Raw genomic sequence first — 20,167 nt, forward strand, 5'->3', positions numbered from 1 at the left:
ACCACATAATGAGGGTAAGAAGGACCACTCTGGAATCCAGAGAATTTACTTAGATGTCTTTTTGTGTCTCCCAGTCAAGTAGTAACTGTCCCTGGGCACTATAAAAATCCAGACACTAGCAGGAATTAAAAAGTTCAGACACTTTGGAGATTGAAGACCTCAGTCTCTCCAACAGGTAAGCAAACTAAACCAGTCACAGCGTTGGCAGGAGGTGAGGGATATTTAGAACGGTTTGGCGGAAGAAAGATGATACGTATCTGTTACGTAACCTTGAGACCAGCTGAGTCAGCAGGGACTGTGCTTTTGTTTTTCTGTATCCTTAAATTTTACAGGGGATTGTGACTTAGAACCACCTTGAAAGAGACTCTGTGATCTATCCTCTTCGGAAAATTGAGTATATTTTGTACTGACAAAAACTAGTGACACTAAGTTGTACTGTGGAAGCTTGTTATAATGCAGACAAACAATTGGATCTGAGTGGTACAAACAGTACATATTATCAGCCTCTTCAGATTGCCGAGGTCCCTCCAGTAAACCCTCAGCTGCCTACTGTGCCTCAGGTGATTTCACAGCTGATGGACTCTGCTTGCCCACTGGTGCTGAACCCTGCTTCTCAGGTGCAGCCAGATGACCAACCAATGCCCAGAGTCTTTGTTTTCCAAAGGAAACAATAAAGGAGATGGAAACTGACTTCCTGCCTGGTAAGGAGAGGAGCCAAACAATAAGACTTTAAATCGCGGTAAAGTTGTCAGTCCATAAGATGAATCTTGACCATGAGAATTAGGAGAGAGGAAAGAACTCGGTTAATAAATCCCTTCTCTTTTCTACCACCTGTGAACTGATCTGAGGTATAGATTATGAATCAAATTGTTTGATAACATCTTACTTGGCTGAATAGCCTAGAATACCTTGCTCTTCTGTGCAGGGAGAGTCTATCCCAGCATCCAACAGATCTCCTTCTTTCTCTATTTTTCCCCTCTTTTGTCCTCATTCTCAGTGTCTTGGGTTTGTCCTCACCAAATAAGAATGAGCACTTATCTTTACTTCAGGAATTGTTTTCTAAAAATCCCAAAATTGAAAGTCAAAGGTGTTACAATTTTTTTCCATAGAAATTGTACCATTTTGTATTTTCAACAATAATTGGCTCTTTCTTCACAACAGAAGGGTTTTAAAATTACAGATTTTTTCAACCTGTAAAGTGTGAAAATATATCTCACTGTAATTTTGATTTACAGTCTCAGTTTTATAAGAAATCTGAACATACTTTCATTCATTTAAAAGGCAATTGTGTATATTTCTCTGTGAGCTATTGTGCATATATTGAGCCCATATTCTTCTGGGTTGTAGATCTTTTATTAATTTTAAATTTGGATCAGGGTATAAAAATGTTACCACACTGGTAAAATTTGACCTACATTGCATACGGAAAAATTGTATTATAAAAATTGAATTTCAATAATTTAGGCATATTTTGTTGAAGAGACATGCATGCTGTAGGGTATTATAATTTTTTTATTCTCTATTTTTATGCACTGTCTCTCGGAATGGAACACTGTTGGAATCTGTAGACTATTTCACTATTATAAGATTTCTCCCTAGCCCTTGGGGCTTTGTAATTTTTTTTATTTTTAAATTTTCTTTGATTTTGTATAAATTGATACAGCAATTATGTTATTACTTAAAATGATAATAATTTTTTATTTTAGCATTCATAACATAATCATATTTTGGGGCATAGAAACTTCAAATTTCATTAGTTCTTCAATAAAGCTCAATAAAGTTATCCTTATGCAAATTTTGCTGTATCAAAGCATAGTCACATTTTAGTACCTTGGCCTTTAAAACTGAAGTCTTAAATTTAGGAGTTCATACTGTTTTAAGTGCTATACATAAGGGCAAACCAGTTTTTAATACATGTTTTCCATATGGTTTTTATAATTAATACTTCAGCAAAGATGGCATCTGTAAAAATGTCTAATTTTATAAACCTCTAGTCTGAAAGTCAGTTATTGTTTCTGAAATATATTTTATAGACTCTACTTTAGTTTGTTGCTTTGAAATTCTCTTGTTTTGTTTCTGGAACAGACAACAGGACCCTAGAAGTGATTTTATTCATTCACCCAATGCCTTCCTCCCTTAATCTAGAGGTATAAGCATTTTGCTGCTCAGGACAGCAGTCGGAGATGGCTTCCTAGCAATTGAACCCTCTGCTGAAGTATTTTAGTATTTTTACAAACAGGACAGCTCCATCCGTGCACACAGGCTAAACATCTGCCCTGCACCGGAGACTTAGGCAGCTGAGGATGGAAAGACAGGGTGGAGTTAAATTGTGAAGGGCTTTGAATGCCAGGGGGTTTGGGATTCCCAAAACAAACATGACTGTCATTTATTTTTAGAGACAAACCTTAGGGAACCCCTCCCTCTATAAATATCTAATAATAAATGAGTAGTTAAATAAACAATAGTATAGCTACATAATGGAATAGTCTGTAATTATTAATATCAAGGTTCTGAAGACCAGTTAATGACACAGAACAAGTGGAAAAAAAACGTGTATAGAGTATAATACCAATTTAGTAACTACAAATATGAAGATAAGAATAGAAGAACCAACATCAAACTGTAAACTGTGGTTATTTTTGGATGGTAGTATTATACTTGATTTTTATTTTCATCATTACTTTTCTCTATGTTTTAACTTTTTCTATAATGAGCACATATTACTTTTATAATGAATACATAATCAATTTTATTTTTCAAAAAAAAAAAGAAAATTTTATGAGTCTGTAATATTTTTTAAAATCTTTCACATTGCTTTACTTTTTGTAATAATTTTTAAAATATATGATTCTTAATCTAAAATATTTAGTAGACTACCATGCATTAAATCAAAGTTCTGTAAAACATTCTGGTTTTAGATTGGAAATTTATTGGATTTGTTCTCTACACAGTTTACTTATATGATTCTTACAAATTATTTGAAAAAAGATATAACAAAATACTTTTATATTAAAGTTTTATTTTTATTTTTTTCAAAGTTTGCAATGCAGCCACATTATTCTCAGAAAAGGATATATTTAAATTATTTTTTGATCCCTATTTGAAAATGCATTGCAATGGATTCTATAATTTCAATGGCAAAATAAAGGTTTCTGTATGAAAAGAAATAAAAATTTTAAGTAGACAAAATTGATTTATTTACAATTTTGGAAAGGACTTGTTTATATAAGTTTGAACCATCATGTTTAGAAAAATGTGTTTTATTATTTTATTTACAGTTAATAAAGAAAACACAAAATCATAACCAAAATTTGTGACCCAGAGAATCATCTGGATACCCAAGCCCAGCAGGCGATAAATGCTTATGAGGCTTTTTTAGTACAGAGTGATAAATTATTAGAGTGAAATACTATTAACTTCAAGTTCACACATAGCAATTAAATGCCATGAAGCTCTTTCTGGTGCTTTGCCCATGTTAAAAAAGCAATTGCTATTTCTTTACTCAGTCTGAGGTTAGTTCTGATTTTTAATTAACATGAAAACAAGGACCTTCCTTTAAAACACTCTATTCCCAGGAGTGTGTTCTTCCAATCTCTAATGAAAAAATAAACACCAGGTCTACTAAGCCTCATGCTAGGTTTCACTGGGACTCATTTCATTTTGCTTTTCACAAACTCCTGGACCAAATATGCACTTTCACCTCTACTATGGACGGTTTCCTGTCTGATTTTTACACACTTATGTTAACTGCTTACTATATTTATTCTATCAATCTTGCCTTATTTTTCCAACTTCATTCAAAATGGAAGAGAGGAAGGAGAAGGGAAAAGTGTTACAAATTAAGAAGATAAATCTACCAGTAGATTAACTAGATAATGTTTTTAATGCCTAAGAAAGCGAGTTAAGGTGATACATTTCTCTGATGGGAGAGAGGGGGGAAAAACCCATACGAATAAATAAAACATATGTCATTACAGTTAAAATATTTTCTTATGAAAAACTGTAACCATACAGAGAAGGTGAAATAATGCACCTATATATGTAGCTCCTTGATTCTAGAATGAACATATAATTTTATCATCTATCTATCTGTCCACTAATACTTCTGTTCATTTGTCAATCTATCTCAGTTTTCTGATGCATTTCAAATGAAGTTGCAGACATAATCCATTTCAACCCTAAAGAGTTCAGCATGCACAAAAGTAACTAGAATTCAATATTTCTTTACATGTTTTTTCATCTGTTTTTAGGTAAACTTTATACACAGAGATATGTACAAATCTTGGGTATACTCTTCATGAGAGGTTTGAGAAATGCATATATTATATAATTGAAACTTCTATCATGATAAATCATTACCATTTCCTTGGAAAGTTCCTTCAATCTCTTTCCCAGGCTCCTTGACCCTATTTCCTCAAAGGCAACCACTAATCCAATTTTTTTCACTGCAGATTAGTTTTGCCTATTCCAGAAAGTCAAAAATAGAACCATTTATCTTTTTACATTCTGTGAATTGTTTACAGGTGCTTTGCATTACCCACTTTACAGAATAGAAAAAAATTGGCCAGAATTATTATATTATAAAATATGTTCATAATACTATCTTCCTTAAGTGTTTTGGTTTTATAAAAGTTATTATTGTTGATTTAATTTTTTAAAATTTCCCCCAAATATTCAAGCTTAACTAATGCCCTGGGCTAATTTTAGTAAGTAATATTTTTCTAGGAATTTGTCTAAATTGATGATTTCAAATAAGTTTTCAAATCTGTAAGTTTATAGTAGTTTATAATTTTTCTCTGATATGTTCATTGCTGATGTTAAATGTCATTGTATTCCCTTTACATTTATGAATTGTTTCTGCTTTCAGTATTTTTTTCTATACGTCTATTATTCTGTACAAAATAGGTTAGAGTAGCTTTAACTTCACCATTTTAAAAGTTCTTTTCTTTATTTACTAATTGCTATTTTTAACTTTAAATCTTCCCTTTCAAGTGATTTAGGTTTATTTTTTTTCTAATTTATAAATTTGATGTTGAACTTATTATTGTTACCCTGTCTGATGCAGAATGTAAGGCTATCAATATCCATGAATGTGTTTTGACTTAATTCTAGACATTTTGTTATCTAGAATTACATTATTATTTTCTGTGGGTGTTCAGGTCTTCATTATGATCTAATTGTCTCATGAATTATTAAAATTACTTTTATTAATTTTAAAAGTTGATGTATTCTTAAATTTTTAAAGTTTTCATGTTTGTTTTGTTTTACTTATTGATTTCTCAACTGTTTTGTAGTCAAATAATATGGTCTGATGATAACAGTTACTAGAGAGTTGTTATCAATCCAGAGATTACCATCTTGAGCAATCTGAGTTTGAGATATTGGATACAGGACATGCATTTAGGACCATGAGTGCATCTTCCAAACAGTTTCAAGTGGTTTCCCCCTGAGTAAGATCTGTCCCTTCTTACTTCAATGTTAACTCACTCACTGCTTTAGGGACTTCCCACATAATCCAAGGCTCTGGCCAACTGAAAATACAGTCACTGTGTCCAAATATTAGATTTAAAAATTTTGCTTTATAATTATTATAATAATGATATCATATATCATAATTATATATGATATATCATCATATATGCCAATTTCTTATAAATTGACTCTGGTCTATTTTAGATAAACATATAGACCCTGGTCAATTTATAATCTCAATTATTTTTAAGTTCTGATCTTTAAAAAATAGAATATTGTGTTTCTCAGTTTTAGTTTTTATGTTACTCTATTTTCAGCAGTGTCTGTTTTCCTATGTATTGCCTCTTACATGGGGTCATTTTCTATAATCATTTCCACTTCTCTTCTATATATTTCTTGAACTTTGTTAGCTTATTTTTCACCCTCTTCTGTTGTCAATCAGGAGTCTTTTATATCTGTTTTGAGACCATTCTTACTTTTTTTACAAAAAATTCTTTCAATCAATATTGATATTTTTGACAATTTTCACCTGCTTGGGAGCAACATTTGTAGAGATTAGAAGGTGGGACTAGTTTTCCTTACCTGCAAATTTTCCATGTTCTTTTATATTTTTGTATTCATCCACTACTGCTTGTGTAACTGTTATTTCTGTGGTGAGGTATTGTTTTGTTTTATTTTTGGTAGTGCAGGATTTTAACTTTGATTCCTAGCAGGAGATGCCTTTGGATACATTCTTAAGATGGAGTGGGAGATCTCCAGTAGCTTAAAGTCATCTATTTGGATGTGCTTATCTAAATATACATTGCCCATTTATTCAGTGATCCAACGTAGTGGTTTTGCCAATTGGTAAGCATCACTATTCTGAGTATAAACTCAATTACAAAGAAAGTAAGCACAAGATGCAGTCTTTTTTTTTCCTAGGCTTTCTTTGGGACGTATTCATGTCAAAACCGTCTATGTAATCAGTCCACTATAAACCCCACCTCTCACCAATATATCAGGTGACTTATTGAGTCCACAGGTATTAACGTCACTTCACAAATAATGTCCTATAATTCTATGGCCAGGTCAGATCCTTTTGTTTTAGTGCAAAGCTACCATGGACTGAAATTCCCTTGAGAGAAAGTTAAAAGGAAGATATACATCTAATATTTGTATGGTTCTCTTCAAGAAAATCTAGCCTTGCTTTTTGCAATACCCTATACCCAGTTTCCCTTATTGTTAATATCTTACATTACTATGGTACGTTTATAACAACTAATGAACCAATATTGATGCATCATTATTATTAGAGTCCTTAATTTATTTGTATATCACTAGTTTTTATTTATATCCTTTTTTATTTCTGTTCCAGGATGCCAATGAGTATACCTCATTACATCGCCTTGTCATGTTTCCTTAGGCTCCTCTAGCCTCTGAACTTTATCAGCAGAAATATCTTTTGAGTAGTAATATTGGCTATATATAACAAGTAAATGTCACTCAAGAAGTAAAATCCCCAAAAGGCTTACAGTTTCTTCATCTAAATTGTACTAAAGAATTTCCAGCATTGCCACTTAATTTATTATGTATAGCTATTGAGGCCAGGTCTTAGTCAATTAGCCTAAGAAATAATTAAAACCATTCAAAGCTGCTAGACCTACCACACTGTATCTAGTTGCTTGTACATATTTAAATAAGTTTTTTCATGTATATTCATGTTCTTTACTTTTTAGTGGACCACCCTCAGGATCTGTTAATATGGTATCTAGTACCACACATTTTCCAGATCCCCACTCCCAGTATTTTTATCTAAATACTATAATTCTCTTGGTGGGAAAACTTTGTGCTTTCAGGTTTGTTTGTTAATTCACTTAATGAAGTAGCCAGTATACCCACAAAGCTCTTGCATTTCTACCGTCCTTTAACTGAAAGTAAAAAAGCTTCCTGCAAAAACCTGCTTTCACTGCACTGCATGTTACAACATTCCAGGTGTCTCCAAGTAATAATAAAAATATTTCCTTTGCCAGTGTTTTTTGTGGGATACTGAAGTCCCATACCTAAATATGAATTGAATTTTCAGTGCTGTCACTTTCAATTAACCCAGTTAAACAAGGACAGGTTTCTCCCAGTGACAGCAAACAACTGGCCAAGATTGGTCATGTACCTAGGCCTTAGTTGCCAGCCTGTAGTTTTTTGGTGATCTATTATTGTGTTACCTACTTTTCTAGAACTTAGTGGCTTAATAAAAACCATAATTACATTATTCCTTATAATTCTGTTGTTTGACTGGGGCCCAACTGGGTGTCCTTATGCCCTTCTGTTTGGAGTCTCTTATGTAACTAAGGTCAGATGGTTGCTCCAAGATGGCTTCGTGTATGTATCTTGTGTTGCTGGGGAAGGCTGGTTTTGGGGCTCAGTAAGACACTGAATTCCTGAGTCCCAGTCTCAGTGCAGCTTTGCTGTGTCCAGATGGCCTCTTTCTGGGGCCTTGCCATGTGTTCTCCCAGTAGTGTTTCTTAATTTTTATATAATAACTCAGGGTTTCCAGGAGTGAAAAGTGGAAACTATTATGGCTTCATAAGGCAAACTGTGCAACTGGCACAAGGTTGCCTCTGCCACATTTAAAGTGAATCACAGGGCCTGACTAATTTAATAGGTGAGGGGACTACACTAAGATGTGAGTATTGAGAGGTGTGATGATTCATCAGGACCATGTCTGAGAACTAACTAAGACAAGTGGAGAGAAAGACAGTTTCCCTCCTTAGAGATTTCACCAGACTTACAACATGGAGGACTTGCTAAAAACGTAGTTTCAATTTTGAGAAAGCAAGATGTGGCAACTATCTACCACATGATGGAATCCTACTCCTAAGAAGTGCAGTGGCCTCTTCTGCATGGTGTGGTGACAAAATGATCCTCTGAGTGCAAGAACAGTATTTAAAAAAAAAATAGCTGCTCTCTACTTTTGTTATCCAGGTGATCTTTTCTAACTCCAAGAGTTAACCCGTTTCTTGCTAGTGTCTGTGGCATAATGGAAATTTCCAATTATTAGGGAAAGTATGTTACCAATTCTAGAGCTATTTATACCAAAATGATACTCGAATCTCCAGATTCTTGTCCTGTCACATATTCGTTTTTCTGCTCTGACAGTACAGATATATTTGATAAGGATAGGGTTTCAATATGAATTTGACAAAAATGATAAGAAATACAGGAATTCTTCCTGAACTATCACCTGTTCTTCTGTAAGATGCTTGAAGGAACATGAAATATTGAATTATTATCTAGAAGGTATATATCTCATATCTTTCTGCAGGTGTCAGTGCTAAGCTCTGCAAAAATTTCAGCCAAGACCTTGACATATTCCTTTTTTTTAAATTAATTTTTATTGGAGTAAAGTTGATTTACAATGTTGTGTTAGTTTCTACTGTACAGCAAAGTGAATCAGTTATACATATACATATATCCACTCTTTTTTAAGATTCTTTTTCCATACAGGTCATTACAGAGTATTGAGTAGAGTTCCCTGTGCTATACAGTAGGTTCTTATTAGTTATCTATTTTAAATACAGTAGAGTGTATATGTCAATCCCAATCTCCCAATTTATCCCTCCCCCCTTTTCCCCCTTGGTAACCATAAGTTTGTTTTCTATACCTGTGACTCTATTTCAGTTTTGTAAATAAGTTCATTTGTACCATTTTTTTTTAAATTCCACATGTAAGCAATATCATATGATATTTGTCTTTCTCTGTCCGACTTACTTCACTCAGTGTGACAGTCTCTAGGTCCATCCATGTTGCTGCAAATGGCATTATTTTGTTCTTTTTTATGGTTGAGTAATATTCCATTGTATATATGTCCCACCTCTTCTTTATCCATTCCTCTGTTGATGGACATTAGGTTGCTTCCATGTCCTGGCTATTGTAAATAGTGCTGCAATGAACATTGGGGTGCATGTATCTTTTCGAATTATGGTTTTCTCCAGATATATGCCCAGGGGTGGGACTGATGGATCATATGGTAGCTCTATTTTTAGTTTTCTAAGGAACCTCCATACTGTTCTCCGTAGTGGCTATACCGATTTACATTCCCACCAGCAGTGTAGGAGGGTTCCCTTTTCTCCACACCCTCTCTAGCATTTATTGTTTGCAGACTTTCTGATGATGGCCATTCTGACTGGTGTGAGGTGATACCTCACTGTAGTTTTGATTTGCATTTTTCTAATAATTAGTGATGTTGAGCATCTTTTCATGTGCCTCTTGGCCATCCGTATGTCTTCTTTGGAGAAACATCTATTTAGATCTTCCACCCATTTTTTGATTGTGTTGTTTGTTTTTTTGATATTGAGCTGCATGAGCTGTTTGTATGTTTTGAAGATTAATTCCTTGTCAGTTGCTTCATTTGCAAATATTTTCTCCCATTCTGTGGGCTGTCTTTTTGTTTGTTTATGGTTCCCTTTGTTGTGCAAAGGCTTTTAAGTTTTATTATGTCTTGTTTGTTTTTTTTGTTTGTTTTTATTTTTATTACTCTGGGAGGTAGACCAAAAAAGATCTTGCTACAGTTTATGCCAGAGAGTTTCTGCCTATGTTTTCCTCTAAGAGTTGACATATTCCTAATTTCTAATACTCTCTAATTTTCAGTTGGTCACGAACCCAAAGTGAATAGACTATCAAAGTACGTAATATCTTGTAGAAGAAAAAAAAAGGAAGTAAGCAAGAATACTAATTTACCATATAGATCCAGGAATAGCCTTATATTTTATATCATTGCTTAAGAAGCATAAATTCGAAGGGACAAAAGAAAGCCCTTGACTTTTCAACACAGAGAACTGTACCTTGATAAACATGATCCAATCAGGGTCAGGAATCTCCTCACTTAGGTGGACTTTGCCTCTTTTCTGGGTTGAAGGTGTAATGAAACAGGGAAATAGAAAGTGGATACGGAGACACAGAGATAGACATATTTGTTAGGTTAACGCTTTTTAACACCACAATCAGCTATGCAAAGGCAATTTAGTTTCTTTTTTTAATCCCAAATTCATCTGTTTTTCCTTCTAAGTCTCTACCAACATAGTAACGAGAAATGCAATCAATATAGATTCCACTCAGGTAAACAATCCAAAGCAACAAAAGGGAATTCAGTGAAACAGTCACTGTATTTAAGTAAAATCTATTTTTCATAACTTTGGGAATTAACATGTATAATTACTTGTAGCAAAATTAATGAAAAACTGAAAGGATCATCCATAAATATATAAATTATACTGCTGGATTTCTATGTTTCCTCCATACTCATATTTAATCTGTTATAAAATATACTTTACAGTTTCCATCCTCAACCTGTCTCATGTTTAAACTTCCATCTGAATATGTCTCATACAAATATTCCAACTAAGACATTCATCTATAGAATGAATGACAGTGAACCTGAGAAGGAGTATTATAAAGCTAAAATTAAACCTAGTTACAGATTCAAAATGTCAGCATAATAAACAAAACGAAGGTGTTCTGAGCCAAACCTACTTTATTTCAATATGGGAAATGTGTTTTACAAATGCACAATATTTAACATGCCCAATAAATATAATTGCAAAATGAACATTTGAAAGGTGAAGCCTAACAATTGATGACTAATGCAATTGTCAATGGGAAAAATGGTGATATATTGAGAAAGATATGTACACAATTAATGACAATAATTAAACTGGTAGGTAGTCATTAGCAGCAAAGAGGAGACAGTGGCGAGAAAGACAAGAAGAAATCGATTCACACCCAGCCATCTGGGAACTCTCCCTTGACCACACCCAGAATGGGCGAAACTATGGTTGTGTGGTGGGCAGTTTATCCTGATAAAGAGTGAGCACAGTAACATGAGGGGACATCCCCGGGCTGCGCATGCCCAGACCAGACAGGCGTATAACCTATAGTAAACCCAAACTCATTATATCATAATTATAATAAAATCTACATGTGGTTTTGCCCCCGAGTGGGCGTTTCTTAGCGATTCAAGGGTGAGAGCATGCGCAGCAGTAAACTTGTTACATAGCTCGCGACTGTCAATCAAATAATGATCCCTTGTCACTCAACCCCTCCTCCCTGCAAAATGCTCCTGAAAGGTGCCCTTAAGCCTGTACGGGAATGCTGCTTTCAATTCGCAGAAACAGCCCGCGCGCGCTCTCTCTCTCTGAGAGTGTACCTCTGCTTTGATAAACTTTGCTTTGGGCTTGCTTCACTTCGCTGACATAGCCCGCTCTCTTTCTCTCTCTCCCGCTCTGAGAGTGTACCTCTGCTTCGATAAACTTTGCTTTGTGCTTAAGCTTAACATGGTAGTTTGCAATTCTTTGCTTACTATCTTGGAACCGATTGCTGGTGAGGGTCTTCCGCTGACCTCCTCGGTTGAAGCTGTTTTGTTACAACGCCATGTCCACCCAGACAAAACCAAACAAAATCATAATACCTGTCTATCTGTACTCAAAGAATCAAGAAAATTGAAGCAATCAGAAATTTAATTAGGCTAAAGATTTTTTTTAAAAGGCATTTTAAAAAGAGATGAGGATTTAAAGTATTTTAACCAGTTCTGAGTAGGGTATCAGACAAGCAATGCAGTGCATTTCTCAGTCATTTCCTGATCCTTTTGAAAGCAGATCTTTTGCCCCTTTCCTGTTTGCCCACTTCTGTTCCCCTCTAACCTTAAAATAACCTAATTATAGGAATGAGATCACTGGGCAATTTAACCTAACTCCTGATTTATGCTCTCCTGAATGCACACCATGCCTTGTCTAACCTGTTGATTCTTTTCCTAGATAAAAAGTAAGAATGAAGAATTAAGTAAAGAATAATTAGCTCTCTACCCACAACAGCCCCCTAAGCAATCCTGCAGGCAGATCATGAGGGCAAGATAACATCTGAAGAGAGAGTCAACCAGTCTGCATGCAATGGAGATTGCTGCAGAACCCAACCTCCTGCCTGGATAATTCACTGAGATTCTTCCCCCCATTTTTTCCTTTAAGAATTGTCATGGTTGAGCAGAATCTTTGGAGTTGGTCCCTAGACACAAGTCCAACATCTCCCCAGATTGCTGGATTTCCTAACTAAAGCAGCTTTCCTTTCTATTGAGACTTGCCTCTTGAATTATTGGCTTATGAGTGGTAAGGAGCCAAACCTGAGTTCGGTAACACTTTGAGGCCAGTTTTAATAGTGTGTACTTGAATTCCTTGGTTCCAGTTGTGTTCCTAAATCCCTAGAGAGGCAGTTTTGTGGTTTTCTGGAAGTCATTTCTAGATTTACAACCTAGAGCTGGTGTATCCTACCTGTTGTGGACTGAATTGCATCCTCCCAAAATTTGTATGACAAAGTCCTAACCCCAGGGACCACAGAATGGGACTATGTTTGAAGATAAGGTATTTAAGAGGTAATTAATTTAAAATGAGGCCATTAGGCTGGGCCCCAATGCAATCTAACTATTGTCCTTATAAGAAGAGATTAGTACATAGAGAAATGCACCAGCGCCACACATGCACTGAGTGACGACCATGTGAAGAGGCAGCAAGGGGGCAGACATTTGTAAGCCAGGGAAAGAGGCCTCAGAGGAAACCAACCCTGCCAGAAACTTGATCTTGACTCCAAGACTCCAGAGCTGTGAGAAAATAAAACTGTGTTTTAAGCCATCGGATTTGTGGTATTTTTGTTGTGGCAGCCCTAGCAAACTAACACACTGCCATTTCTAAGATTATTTACCTAAATATTTGTACTTAATTCTTTCTGGTAAAATAGATAGATAGTTTATCTTCCCTGGATTGAACAGTGATAGACATAATGTTTAACAATAAAGTTAAGTAACAGATCCTCAAAACTGGAAATCTGGGATTGCTTATCTGAACTGTTTGGGTTTGAATGCAAAGATGATTCTAGTCTTCTTGGAAATGGAAATCAATAGTGCATGACACACAATGGCAAAACAGTTACATTATCACAAAAGTAGCCTACTAGAAACAAGACTTCAGCAGAGGGAGCAGGTATGTTTGACTAGTATAATTTGAATGAGGAGTTCAAGTGATGCGGGAACCATGGTGGTGTCTTAAAGTACAGAGAGTTGCAAAATAGAAAAGATGACAACCTCGGGGCTTAAAACATCATTTAAAGGAATGAATAAAAGTTAAAGAGGTAAATAACAAAAGAGAATATTTGAATGCCCTATAAGATGAAAAGTTGCTCAGCATCATTTTTCATTTGGAAAATATATTTTAGGAGCATTTTAAAATAAAATAAACACTTTAATTCTAGTAAAAGTAAAGAAAATGATACCAGACTAGCCCTACCACCATAAATATTTTTTTTTAAATGAATAATATACATTAAATAACTGTTTCTGGCTAGTGAATGGCAGGCATCACAAGGCTACAATCCCAGAGAGAAGCAAAATTAAAAAGATGAACCCCGGGCTTCCCTGGTGGCGCAGGGGTTGAGAATCTGCCTGCTAATGCAGGGGACACGGGTTCGAGCCCTGGTCTGGGAAGATCCCACATGCCGCGGAGCAACTAAGCCCGTGAGCCGCAACTACTGAGCCTGCCTGCGTGTCTGGAGCCTGTGCCCCGCAGCAAGAGAGGCCGCGATAGTGAGAGGCCCGCGCACCGCGATGAAGAGTGGCCCCCGCTTGCCACAACTAGAGAAAGCCCTCGAACAGAAACGAAGACCAAACACAGCTATAAATAAACAAATAAATAAATAAATAAATAAATAAAATTTAAAAAAAAAAAAAAAAAAAAAGATGAGCCCCCTGAGAGCCATGGCTCTTGGCCTGTGGCAATTTTACCACTGAGGAGCTGGTTGCTGAAGTCTGTCCAGAGCTGGGAATCCTTACTGATCTAAGCACTTTCTATTCCTTCTTATTCTAAATGGTGCTTTTGTATTAATGTCTTTTTACTGTTTCCAGAGAATCCTTTGTTGTCCTTTCTTAGCACTCCTCACAATCATTAATCCCTAGGTGAAATCGGTCTTCCCTTCTAGTCTAAGTTGGGCATCTTTTAATCATTTTCACTGAGAAAAATTAGTGCACTAACTCTGGCTCAAGAAAAAGTTGCTTAAACAGAAATGGTAAAGCAGTTAAAAAATTTTAACCAATCTTGGCCCCAAAACACAAAAAAGAACCCCAAATGAGTAATTATCCCATAAGTAAATGAACATTAACTGTTTCTCAATTTTTATGAAAGACATATATCATATACTTGGAAAAGATAAAACTATTTGTATACTTCTCAAGGTTTTAATTTGAAAACTATATGCAGAAAATATTTAATGGCAAAAATCAATTGCTATGAAAGGTGATATTTGTTGCCTGATTCATATGAAGTAGCAAATGCTTTTTGTTTTGTTTTGTTTTTTAACTTTATTGGAATATAATTGCTTTACAATGGTGTGTTCGTTTCTGCTTTATAACAAAGTGAATCAGCTATACATATACATATATCTCCATATCTCCTCCCTCTTGTGTCTCCCTCCCACCCTCCCTATCCCACCCCTCTAGGTGGTCACAAAGCACCGAGCTGATCTCCCTGTGCTATGCAGCTGCTTCCCACTGGCTATCTATTTTACATTTGGTAGGGTATATATGTCCATGCCACTCTTTCACTTTGTCCCAGCTTACCCTTCCCCCTCCCCATGTCCTCAAGTCCATGCTCTATGTCTGCGTCTTTATTCCTGTCCTGCCCCTAGGTTCTTTGGAACCATTTATTTTTTTTTTTTTAGATTCCATATATATGTTTTAGCATACATATTTGTTTTTCTCTTTCTGACTTACCTCACTCTGTATGACAGACTCTAGGTCCATCCACCTCACTACAAATAACTCAATTTTGTTTCTTTTTATGGGTCAGTAATATTCCATTGTATATATGTGCCACATCTTCTTTATCCATTCATCTGTTGATGGACACTTAGGTTGCCTCCATGTCCTGGCTATTGTAAATAGAGCTGCAATGAACACTGTGGTGCATGACTCTTTTTGAATTATGGTTTTCTCAGGGTATATGTCCAGTAGTCCCGCTGGGTCGTATGGTAGTTCCACTTTTAGTTTTTAAAGGAACCTCCACACTGCTCTCCATAGTGGCTGTATCAATTTACATTCCTACCAACAGTGCAGGACGGTTCCCTTTTCTCCATACCCTCTCCAGCATTTATTGTTGGAGCAAACGTTTTGAGTTGATTTATTCATGCTATAAATACTTATGTGAAAGCATATCACATCAGCTTTCATCATGATTTTACATTCCAAAAATGATCAAACACCCTTCCACTTCTGAGAGATGTTAATGTTCTAGAAAGCCTGATTAATTTCACCCTGTATATGTAGCTACGACTTAAACATCTTGAACTTGCATAAAGAGTACTAATAGATAAAACCCACAAATGTAAGGCATCTTTAACTATTTCCCATACAGTTGAAATAATCTGCCATAAATTCATGATTTTAAAGAAATAATAAAATGAGTAAGTTGTGCTAGAAAGAATCCCAAGTTTAGTTTGCTGAGCAAACATGCAATGAATTAACTAAGACTCGGTTAATTCTTAAAAGCTAATCTTAAAAAATAAAGTCGGGGGCTTCCCTGGTGGTGCAGTGGTTGAGAGTCTGCCTGCCAATGCAGGGGACGCGGGTTTGAGCCCTGGTCCAGGAAGATCCCACATGCCCTGGAGCAGCTGTGCCAGTGAGCCACAGCTGCTGAGGCTGCACTCTGGAGCCCGCGAGCCACAACTACTGAGCCCACACGCTACAACTACTGAAGCCCAAGTGCCTAGAGCCCATGCTCTGCAACAAGAAGCCACCGCAATGAGAAGCCTGTGCACCGCAATGAGGAGTGGCCCCCACTCGCTGCAACTACAGAAAGCCCTCACACAGCAACGAAGACCCAACGCAGCCAAAAATAAGTAAATAAAATAAATAAATTTATTTTTTTAAAAAAACTTGGTTTGATTACCTCTCTGTGGCAATACTGGTCGTTTCACCTGTCTTCGCTACTTTGCAGCAGAATCCAAGCTAGAAAATTAAAAAGTACAGCACTGAAAATATCCAGATTCTCCCTCAAGTTCTGTGTGTATTTCACATAATTAATGCATTAAGAATATGTATATGCTAAGTGAATATCAATTGCTCAGTGGTAAAGGAGCTTATTTTGTGTCCTTGTATTTAATTCAGTTTAATGAAATTAAATATAACAAACTTTTTTTTTTGGTTAAATTCTCTACTAGGTGCCAGGCTATTAGGTGCAGAGAGAAGGAAAGGAAAATAACACATTACCTTGTCCTTGAGAACTCACTCTCCAGAGAGATTGTTAGACTACTCCTTCCCAAAAAAAAAGCCAATGTGTACTTTGCCATCTACATTTGATTTTATTTCTCAGATATTATGGACTGACTTGTGTCCATCTCCCAAATTCATAGGTTGAAGCTCTAATACCTAGTACATTGATAAGGTCTTTAAAGAAATGATTAAGTTAAAATAAAGCCGCTAGGGTGGACCCTAATCCATTATGACTGGTGTCTTTGTAAGAAGAGGAATTTTGGACACAAAAGAGATACCAGGGATATACACACACACACAGAGAAAGGCAGACATCTTCACGTCAAGGAGAATGGCCCTAGGAGAAACCAACACTGCCATTTCTTGAAATTCTAGCCCCCAGAACTGTGAGAAAATAAATTTCTGTTGTACATGGCACCCAGTCTGTGATATTTTGTTATGGTAGCCCTAGCAAACTAATTTACCAGATTACAACTGATATTTAAAAATGTATACATTTAATATATATTTCAGAATCTACTTTTCACTAGGTTCTCCACAATATAAAAGCAATAAACAAGAAAGTCACCATCTCTGACTTTAACATACACTCAGAGTGGGAATAACTAATACTGCATATGTAATGATAGGTTTGATGAGTGTGAAAAACTTTTGTACAGTTCATTATGAGAACAGACAACAGGGGACCTAAGTAAAGTTTATCATGAGAGTTTTTCCTTATGGAGTTATTTCAAATCTATTCAAAGTTGTGTTTGGGCTAGCTAAGGAAGATGGCAGAGAAGGAGGAACAGAGGAGAAACCACTGAGTCTTTATTAAACTGAAACCACTGAATCTTTATTAAACTGAAACCTTTATTAAAGTGAAACAGTTGATGCAGACAAACAGGAATCAACTGGTGGGAGACAAAACTGATAGAAAGGTAGGAGTCGAAATAAGAAGAGTTGTGTAGGTCATGTTACCTACATGATAGTCAAATGTCAGAAAAATGTTTTTCAATAGAGCAGAATCGATTGATTTTTTTCTATTTGGTTATATTTTGTTTGTTTTCACAGTTTTGTTGAGGTATGGTTTACATATCAAAAAAATCTCCCTGTAAGGTATTCAGTTTGATGAGTTTTGGCAATTTTATAGAGTCATAAAACCACCACCATAATTGAGATATTGAATGTACCAGATACTCCAAAGAATTCCATCCAGGCCCTTTGTGGTTAATTTTCTCTTCTATTCCTGCACAACCATCTATATCATTTGCTTTGTTTTATCACTATAGGGTTTTTTTTCCCCCTAGAATGTCATATAAATGGAATCATGTAATTTATACATAGTCTATTGTATTTAAATGTTTTCCACATAGTCTGTTTTAAGTATGGATCCAAATTTTGTTTGTTTTCTGATTAACCCACTATGGGATATGTATAGTATACATACAATTAGTATGTCAGTTTACCAAATGATGAGTAGTTGATTGTTTCCAAGTTTTGGCTACCATGAATAATGCTGCTATGAATATTAATGTGTAGTTCTTGATTTGGGCATATGTTTTAGTTTCTCTTGGATAGCTATGATTTCTTTTCCCTTGGATAACTATCTAGGTGCATATTTATATCATAATTAGGTAAAATAATTGACACAAGTTTAAAACTGATTTGATGTAAGAGATTATGACAAGGAAGAAGTCAAATGTAGCTCATAATTTTCTGTCTTGAAAGAATGATTTAACATAATATTGGCATTTTCTGAGATGAAAGAAATTTTTGAAATAGAAAATTATGACTATAGTTTGAAATCCTGAATTTGAGATTCTGTGATGCAGCCAAATGGGGATATCAAATAATGGGTTAAACAAAAACTCTACCGGTAACAAAAGTGTTCTTGGCTAGAAAGTACATATATTGTAATAGTACAGAGACAAATAAAATTCACAATACTGAACAAGATCAGTGGCCAGTCAAGTATGGTCCAAGGGCCAAACTACCTATTTTTGTAAATTAAATGCTGCTTTTTAATTGCTACACCATTGGTTTACACATTGTCTATGCTACTTTCACACTACAATACAGAACTAAGTAATTATGACAAAGACCAGATGATCCACAAAGCCATATTCACTCTCTGGTCATATTTACTCTCTGGTCCTTTACTGAGTAAAGTTTGCTGAGTCCCCGACATAATTATCAAGAGAATATAGAGTTATAAGAAAAGACTGTAAGACAGTGTAGACTAGAGGGATAAGAATATTCTGCATTTAAAAATAAGGCGGAGGGCACAGAAATCTAAACAGAAGATCCAGAAAGTATTCAGATTGTAAGGAAAAAAAAATAGGGAAGTGTTCTGCTGTAAAGTCCATGGACACAGAGTTTTCAAGAAGAATGAGAGATCGACTGAAATCAAGAAATATGAGGTGAATAGAGGGGTGGGATAGGGAGAGTGGGAGGGAGAGAGACGCAAGAGGGAAGAGATATGGGGATATATGTATATGTATAACTGATTCACTTTGTTATAAAGCAGAAACTAACACACCATTGTAAAGCAGTTATACTCCAATAAAGATGTTAAAAACAAAGAAATATGAGGATTGAAAAATAAGTATACGGAAGTCATTGATAAACTTACCAGGGCAATTGTGGTAAAACAATATAAGTCCAATGACGGTGGATAGAATTGGGAAATGGGTATTAGAGCAGGGTATTAAATGTATTCAATTCCTTATGGCAGTGGGAAGAAAGATGATTGAGTTGAGGTCTAGAAACTTTTTGCCTATTACCCAGCAGGAGATCAGGGACCATTTGCTGCATTTGCTGTTGTCTAAATGAACCCGAGGATACTGATAATTGCCAACCAGTGCACAATGTACTGCAATACCTGATGGAGAATGTGAGGGGGTTATCAGTAAGCCAAATGTAGATCTTGGTGGGTGAAGTGATGCTGTAGTGGAGGACACTGAGACTATAGTGAAATAACAAAGTGGAAAACAAGAAAGAAAAGTAGACCTTATAGTGTCATCACTCATTCATAAATGCATGATTGGGATAGGAGTGAGGTGCAGAGGGCTTTGACATTTATTACCTATGGTTGGATTTTGGGCAAGTGTCCCCTTTGCCCGGTTTTAATTGGTCATACTACATGAGAATACTTAAAACTTCCCCAAACCTTACTTTATAGTGAATATTAAGTAGTATCACATTTTACAAGGACAAGAAATATCAGCTTTAAATAAGAAATGTTGAAAGAAAGGGCACTAATCCCCACCAAGTTGCAATACATCTGTCTTGAGTGCCCTGTGAAAAATTAAATGGCTCAGAAGAGTAACTATTGATTATTGTGGTTAGAATAAATTCATGCATTTTACCCTACACAGTATCAGACATGATAAAAGTTAATCAGGAAGTCCCACAGTCTAAAGGAATTGATATTCTCAC

At 35.6% G+C, this 20,167-nt stretch overlaps 1 long non-coding RNA gene across 3 annotated transcripts in view; it reads right to left on the reverse strand.

The window, feature by feature from the left end:
• LOC132358886 (uncharacterized) overlaps nucleotides 1-20,167 on the reverse strand; it is a 70,146-nt gene that overhangs the window by 4,386 nt on the left and 45,593 nt on the right. The window contains exons 3-5 of one of the 3 annotated variants that reach the window (XR_009500622.1): nucleotides 16,425-16,483; nucleotides 10,290-10,352; nucleotides 8,880-9,388 (exon numbers count right to left, since the gene is read on the reverse strand). This is a non-coding gene — a long non-coding RNA (uncharacterized LOC132358886). Of the gene's footprint in view, nucleotides 1-8,879; nucleotides 9,389-10,289; nucleotides 10,353-16,424; nucleotides 16,484-20,167 lie in introns of those variants that run through there. The other 2 variants (XR_009500621.1, XR_009500623.1) reach the window with 2 other exon arrangements.

Source organism: Balaenoptera ricei, unplaced genomic scaffold (assembly GCF_028023285.1).
Source record: "Balaenoptera ricei isolate mBalRic1 unplaced genomic scaffold, mBalRic1.hap2 scaffold_489, whole genome shotgun sequence".
In the NCBI taxonomy this organism is placed as follows: Eukaryota; Metazoa; Chordata; class Mammalia; order Artiodactyla; family Balaenopteridae; genus Balaenoptera; species Balaenoptera ricei.